This window comes from Mesoplodon mirus (genome assembly GCF_964341445.2).
Source record: "Mesoplodon mirus genome assembly, chromosome: X".
Lineage (NCBI taxonomy): Eukaryota > Metazoa > Chordata > Mammalia > Artiodactyla > Ziphiidae > Mesoplodon > Mesoplodon mirus.
The window spans coordinates 112739843-112748212 of record NC_138981.1 but is presented as its reverse complement, the minus strand read 5'-3'; the positions used below and the strand labels follow the sequence as shown (position 1 = coordinate 112748212).

Here is an 8370-nt window from a genome sequence, read left to right as displayed (position 1 = left end):
TGATGATTCCTAAATTTATATTCTACTCCGGCCTTCTCATGTGGGCTACATACTCTCAAATCCAGCTGTCCGCTTCTCCTCTCCACTCAGAATTCTCATAAACAAACATCTTAAACTTAACACCTTCAAATTGAACTTTCACCTAAACTTCCCTCCACATTATTACCATTAAAGTAAACGGAAACAGTTGCTCAAACCAGAAACCCAGGAGTTATCTTTGATAGTTCACTTTTTATCACTCCTCACATCTAATTTATTAGTAAGCCCTGGCATGTCTACCTCCAAAATGTATCTTGACCCTGTCTTCCCTCCAACTTTTTTGCAACCACTTTATTCAGGTTTACTATCATCTCTCACTTGGTCCACTGAAATAATCTCTTAACTGTCTTAATCTACCCATGAAGTTCTCACTCTAATTAATTACACAGTGTAAAAAGTGATTATAAGGTGTAAATTTGATCACAATGCTGCTTAACCTCCTCCAATGAATTCCTACCATATTTAATGTCTACATGGCATAGCATGGCCTACAAGGACATATATGACCTGGCCCTTTCCTATTTTTCTACTCGTCTCTTCTTCATCTCTTTCTCTCTGTCTCTCTATGTCTCTGTCTCTCTCTCTGTGTCTCTGACTCTGTTTCTCTCTCTCTCTCTCCAACTCCCCCTAAACCATATATATGTATTTTTCAATTTCAGTTTTTCTAACACTCTAAATCATTCCTTGCTTAAGGCCTGTTCCCTCTGCCTAGAATACTTTCTCCCACCCCTCACTCCCAAATCTTGCATGAATATCTCCTTCCCATTTTTTTAGGTCTGAATGTTTTAGGATTTTCTTGACCACACCAACCAAAGTAGCCCTCTCCTAAACACACATACATATGGCATATTCCTATTTTGGGTCCTTAGTTTTTTACACTCATAGTGGACAACTCAAAATTATTTTATGGGTCTCTTCACTTGTTTTTAGTCTTTCTTTCCTACTAAAATATTAACTCCATGAGATGTAGAGAGTACTCCTGACTTGTTAAAAAATTCTTGACTTTTTCACCATTTTATTCTAAGCACCTTTCAAAGAGTTTGGCATAGAGTAGTCACTCAATAAGTGTTGTCGAATGGATGAATGAATGTATTAGATGCCTAATATGGACAAGTGATTGTGCAAATCGTGTTACATAGAATCAATATGCTGTTCTAAAGATGAGGAAACTGTCAGATAAGTGATGTGACTTACTCAAAGGCACACGTCATTCAGTGGCAGAGCTGGAATTTGAATTCAGGTATGTCTCTATTATATCATACCATATCCCTACCATCACTAGTTCACCCTCATGTCATTATGCCTCCTCTACTAATGTACAGAGAACTTACTATTAAATAAGTTTTAAGAATTAAACATCCTTCAACATTTGGAATTCAATTCATATTATTTAATTGGTATGGAATTTCTAAAACAGGAAACAAATTTGATCATAGACTTTATACAGTTTACAGGTAAGTCATTCAGAATATTCATTGCTCTTGATAACACCTCTAGCAGCAATGGAAACAACCAGAGTAAGATCTCCAAAGATAGAATATTTTCTATTTTTTCAAAAATAAATAGCAGGAAAAATGTGCATCTTCATGTGTCATAATCATAGCTTCAAGGGCCTATACATTCTATATATGAAGGGATAATTGAAGTCAAAGATGAACTTTCCAAATGGCCTCTGGGGGACTGTGATCAAATTTATTAATTAAAAATCTTGAACATCCAGAAAGAAGCCAATTATGCTTGATATGTATGATGCCTCTAAGCAGTTTCATTTTTTTCTAAAAATAGAATTTGATCAATGGTCATTCTTTATATTTCTTTTCTTTTTTTTAATTTTTTATTTTTTTAGATCCAAGTCATGGCTAGTACTGAAGAAAATATGACTCAGATTTCCGAACTTATCCTTTTGGGTTTTGGGGATCTTCACGGCCTTCAGTATCTTCTTTTTGGGGTATTTTTGGTCATCTATGTGGTGACTCTCATGGGCAACATTGTAATCCTAACTGTGATTTTGGCTGATTGCTTCCTTCATTCTCCCATGTATTTCTTTCTTGACCACTTTTCCTTCCTGGAGTTTGGCTACACCACTACCATTGAGCCCATGATGCTAAGGACATTGCTGTCACCTCATGTACCTATTTCCTTCTCAGACTGTGCTTGTCAGTTTTATTTATTTATTTATTTATTTATTTATTTATTTTTGCTGCTCTGGTAGCTACAGAATGCTTCTTACTGGTTGTAATGTCTTATGATCTTTTCATAGCCATCTGTAACCCATTGCATTATTCCAGCATCATGGACCACTGGGGTTGCTTACAGCTAGCTGGCGCCTCTTGGATGGCTGGATTTCTGGCACCCATCCTTCTCATGGTCCACATTTTTCGGTTAACATTCTGTGCTGCCAGTGAGATTGACCACTTCTTCTGTGATATGAAGCCCATTGTGAAACTGGCCTACACTGATACTCAAGTAGCTGAGATGACCTCTTTTATATGCACCTCTTTATTTGCACTAGGTCCCTTTCTGCTAACTCTGGCTTCTTGTACTGACATCATCTCCACCATTCTGAGGATTCCTTCTGTCACAGGAAAGCAGAGAGCCTTCTCTACCTGTTCCTCCCATCTTACAGTGGTCAGTCTGTATTATGGGACTCTGGGCATTGTCTATGGCTTCCCATCAGGGCCTCAGAATGAAGACTTATTGAAGTTGCTTTCCCTTCTGTATACAGTACTTACCCCTCCCCTCAACCCTATTATTTACACTCTAAGGAACAGGAATGTAAAAGTAGCCCTGAGAAAATTGATGTAATGAGGAATGTACACCTTGTGAAAGAAAGTTTGATTTTTCTAGTAGCTCTTGGTATTTTGTGAAAACCCTAACAAAGTGGAAATCTTTCTAAAGGGTCAAGAATAGCTAGTGTGAAAATGATGTGTTTTCCTTTGTCCCATCAAGTTTCTCCACATTAATGAACAGGAAGTGTATCAAACTTTCTTTTGTTAAACATTTTGTGGATACTAGGCATTATGCTTTTCTTTGCATGGATTATTGTGCTAAATCCTCATAGCAACACAGTAGGGTAGCTACTGTTATTATCCCTACTCTACAGATATCACAACTGAGTCCTAGAGGTTAATTCACCTGCTCAAGACTATCCAGCCAGACAGTAATGAAACCAGGATATGAATTTGAGCCCAAGGTTTGCTTAGCACCAAATCCATGATCTTTCCACTAACTGAGGGTAGCCCAGAATCCTGAGGTGTTCAAAACAGTTGTCTTGAAACATGGAAGACATTACTGCAGATGACTTTTCTTGGGGGAGTATGAGTTAGATGTGAGGTGAGAAGCAGCAGAAACGTAACATAATGCAATCTAAAGCCCAGCCTGTTTCCTTTCTCCACCTAAAGTCTTGATAAAAATGCATGAGACAAAAATGTCATAGGATTGGTCTTCCCTGGTGGCGCAGTGGTTGGGAGTCCACCTGCCGATGCAGGGGACATGGATTCGTGCCCCGGTCCGGGAGGGTCCCACATGCCACGGAGCGGCTGGGCCCGTGAGCCGTGGCCACTGGGCCTGCGCGTCCGGAGCCTGTGCTCCGCGGCGGGAGAGGCCACAGCAGTGAGAGGCCTGCCTACCACAAAAAAAAAAAGGAAAAAAAGCCATAGGATTAAAATTGGTTTTAGTTTTCCTTTCAGGATCATTTAGTAAAACAAAAGATTAAAATCAACCTCACTGATTCAATAAATTAAACCACATCCAAACAATGGAATACAATACACCCATAAACAAACAAAAACAACATGAAAGAGTGGGTCAGCTCTACATGTGCTATTATGGAAAGAGCTCTGTGATATATTGTAAGGACAAAAAGCAAGGTGAAAAAAGCAGTGTCTATAGTATGACATCACTTGTGTAATAGAAGGTAAAATAAAGCATATTTATACTTAGTTGTAGGTGCATAGACTGTTCTAGAAAGATGCATATGAATTTGGTGATATCAATTGCTTCTTGGTAGAAAAACTAAATGCAGGGGAAGTGTACCTTTTGAGGTGGGAATCATGTAAATAAATTACCTATTGAAAATTCATCAAACTTAACAAATCATTGTAGATTATACAAAAGGTAAAATTGTTAAGCAGCCCACTTTCATATGTCAGTATGAAGTACTTCTAGACACTTAGGAGGCTTCTCTTCTCTCACAGGTAAGTTATAATCTCTCTAAGGGCAGGGACCTTGTCATTACTATTTCTGTATCTCTCCCACAGCACCCTAAATACCAAAATAATGTGCACAGCATAGATGTTTAATTTAACGATTGTTATTATCATCCAAGACAGGGGAACTCAACATGCAGAGAGCATAACAATTTCTAACAACTTGATGCATTCCCACTTATAGAATGGAAAACCCAAGGGGGAAAAGTACGAGCTGTGTATCTGATGTTCTCCGTAGTACTCCATGGAAGTGCAACCTTAAAGGCTGGCAAGGGGCTGGGCATGAACTGAGAATGGTTTCCTAGGCTGTTCCTTACACTATCACCAGAGTGATCTTCCTTGTAATGGAAATTTGTCCCTCCTGTGTTTAATCAACCTCTGACACAAGGATCTCCAGTGAAGATCAGAATAAAGATCTCACACAATTTATTACTCCATGACTTTGCATACGCTGTTTCCACTTTAACCTCTGCCTCACCTCTCCTGGGTTAACTTGTTTTCATACTTCAAAGCCCAACTCAAATATCAAATAAATGTCAAGTGTCACAAATTCCGTGAAGCATTCCTTGATTTTTCACCACCATCTAAAGTTAGGCCTTCTTTCTTCCTATGCTACTAAGGCACTTTGCATATATTTCTATTTTAGCATTGATCAGGTTATACAGCAATTCTTTGCATATATGTCTATCTCGCCACTTAATAATGAATTCCTTAAGACAAAGAATATGTCTTATTCATTTCTGCCTCTACCACACTTTCACCTCCAGCTCTTCCCGGCACCTAGAATGGGGCCTGACAAAGAATAGGCATTCAAATAAACATTTTGAAATAAATACAATTATTAAATGACTAAAGTCACACAATTAGTTAGGGAATGGGTCAGACCTCTGACATCTAGTCAATTGTTCTTCTAGTATATAATGCCGCTATTTTTCCAGTTCTAAAAGTCTGAGATTTGCCTTGGTGCAAATTTAACAGTAGAATTTGGGGTGAGGACTGAGAAATCTTGAGCATTTCTTCTTAGGGTCAGAGGCAAGCATTACCTTGAGTCCTTGGAAAGTCAGCTTAAATTATTAATTAATTAATATCTTTAACACAATTGTTCAAAAGAAATAATATAAACATCTACTATGCATATAGCACAATTCTGGGCACAAAAAGAGTAAGGTTCATCTGAATTTACCAAGAAAACTCTCTAGTCTAACCAGTAGAATACCTACACAGTCCCAGACATATAGCTCACACCCAGTAAATGTTTGTTCAACTAAACCAAGCCAAGGGAAGATCGAGTGGCCTGAATTTCTGGGAATGGAACTGTCCTCTGTTGAGAAGATCATCAATTTCTAATACCTGTATTCTTAAACCTGGAGTCACAGGTACCGTAGATATGTGAATTGTAGGATGCATTGGGGGAAAAAAGAAATATGGTGAGAAGAAGGGGGAGGGATATTTCCACCTAGAAAATTCATCATTGCCTCCTCTACAACACCAGCGACCATCTGCCAATGAGAAGGCAATACATCCATGGAGAGCAGCAATTAGAGCTAATTGGGTTTCTTCTTTTTAATACCTGAGACAGGGCCCTATTGAGATCAGGTAAGATCTATTAAAGGCAAGCTGTTCTCTGCATATCACTTAATTCAAAGTACTTAAGGAGGCTGATTATAAGCCATGGTCTCCAAGGATAACTGAAGCTCAAAATGGTGGTTTGTGTAAGTTTAAGGACTTGATTCTTAAATCAGAATGCAAATAAGAAATCCTTTGAGAAAAACCTGAATTAGAGTGTGAAGTCATTGCCTTAAGAAAGGGTAGATACTTTTTCACAGGCCACAGTTCAGTCTAGCCTATAAGAAGCCAAGCGTCTGGATAAAAGTAAAAAATTCAGGTAAATATTCAGCTTTAGGGACACTGCATGTGCAAAATTCCCAGGTGCCTGTTTGTATTTTTCACTCTCTGGAAGAATTACAATATTCAATCATGCTTAAAAGAATGGGCTCACCACTCAGACAGGCTAGCTTCTGAGTCCTGGCTCTTTGACCTTAGAGTAGTATATTAGACTCCCTGATCTTTAAATCTCTCATGTGTAAAATGAAAATACTAGTATCTAACTTACCTCACTAGACTGTTATGAGGATTAAAAGAGAAAATATATAAAACCCTTGGCACATAAATATTAAATAGGTGTTAATTATTATTTTAGTAGTTGTCATTATGATGATGATCATTATTATTGGATGTCATTGGGACCTTTCCTGCTTTGACATAGTAAAGAAATATTGACCAAGGAGGTATCCAAATAATTATACAGTAGTCTGACAGCTGAAAGCAGAAGCTAGAGACCAAGCTTCTGAGGCTTCTCAGTTTTGCCAGGGCCTCAACTTACCATCATCATTGCAAGCAAAATACAAGCTGGGCACCAACATATTTCATATATTAGTTGATTAAACAGCTTCTGGAAACTTTGAATCCTGCTGTCCAACATCTGGCTTTTAATGGAAGTCCAAACAATAAGACCAGACTGGATCTACCTTATTATTTTTGCAAGAACCATATTTCCTTTTATATTACTTAATCACCATGTTGTCCTTAATTACTTAGTTGCCATGTTGTCCTTCTGACAACACCTAATATGAAGGGACACAAAGCAGGTGCATAATAGGAATAGGCTAATGGAAAATGGACCTATTAAACTGCAAAGAGTTGAATCCCAGCTTAATCACATACCATGATTCTCTCTGTTCTCTGGCCACATATGGGATCCTCTTTCCGTTTCTTGAATCTGTAAAAACTTATCTGCCTCGGAATGTTTGTGTATGCTATTTCCTTTACTTTGAATGCTCTTCCCCAAAATTTGACTTAGTTGGCTCTTTCTTATCCTCTGTACTCTCCTTAAATTGACATCAGATACACATTGCCTGGCCACCCCATCTAAATTAACTTCCCTGACAACACCATCACCTCCACCTGGTTAGGCTTCATTTCAATATCTCATCATTCTTAGCACCTAGCAAAGTTGTCATTATGTAATCATTTGTATATTTATGTTTTCCATGCCTGTCTCCCAGAACCTCTGCCTGCCCCATAGTAAGCACTCAATGCATATCTGATGAATAAATGAACAAATGCTTTTGGAATCCTCATCCCTTGGTTAGTCAATGGGTAGGTATTCAGTGGTTGAGGTTTTGACAGATGAGTAGCTAAGGAGGCTTTGAAACATGTCCACAAATTCTTTGATAATCCTGCCATCAAAAGATAGGAGTGATGTTCTCTCCCTAATCTCAAAGGGCTTGCTGACAGCTTGGACCAATAGAGTACAACAAAGGCACCTGGGCACAATAGTAGCACCCAGAATATAGGGAGTGACTTCCAAAGTAGGTCATAAAATGTGATTCCACTTTTGCCTTGTTCACTGTAAACTGGCTTTTGGCACACTGGCATAACATGTAAGAAGTCTGACTATCCTCGGGTCACCATGCTGAGAAGAAGACCAGGTCACATGGAGAGGCCATGGAGAGGTATTCTGGTTGATAGTTCCTGCGGAGACAGAAGTGATAGCTATACAAGGCCTATAGGGTATATTTAATATCTTCAATTCTTTGACATTCCATTGAATATGGAAAAGCCATGACAGCTTTAATCAATAGAGCATGACTGGAGCATTAACAAAGGGTGACAGTGACAACCAGCATCAGTTGTCAGATATGTGAGAGAAGATACCTATAGATGATCCCACTTCCTAGCTCTCTGGCCCCCTCCAGTCATAAAGTTTTTCAGGCTGAGGGCCCAGACATTTTGAGGCACAGACAAGCCATCCCTGCTGTGACCTGTCCAAATTTCTGACCCATGGAATTCATTAACATAATTCAATTGTTTTATTCCACTAATTCTTGGAGTAGTTTGTTATGAAGCAATGGTGACTAGAATAGTGGCTATGGAATCCATGCTACTTTAGGAAGCAAAAAGTAGGTTCAGAAATTTCAGCTGTACGGGAAAATGCTTCTTGACCAACAGTGATTTTTTTAAGCATGTATTATACCACTTAGTACATTGTTACACTCACTTGAAGACCTTTTTCTCTAAAGCTTCCCTGAGCCTCCTAAGCAAAGACGAGTACATTGTCTAT

The 8370-nt window shown here is 38.6% G+C and overlaps 1 pseudogene across 1 annotated transcript; it reads left to right on the top strand.

Annotated features, from left to right (window-relative positions):
- The first annotated feature begins 1684 nt into the window (after positions 1 to 1684).
- On the top strand, positions 1685 to 2844 carry LOC309797278 (olfactory receptor 10A4-like; annotated as a pseudogene). Its single transcript has one exon. The product of its transcript is annotated as an olfactory receptor 10A4-like (transcript).
- Positions 2845 to 8370: the final 5526 nt, after the last annotated feature.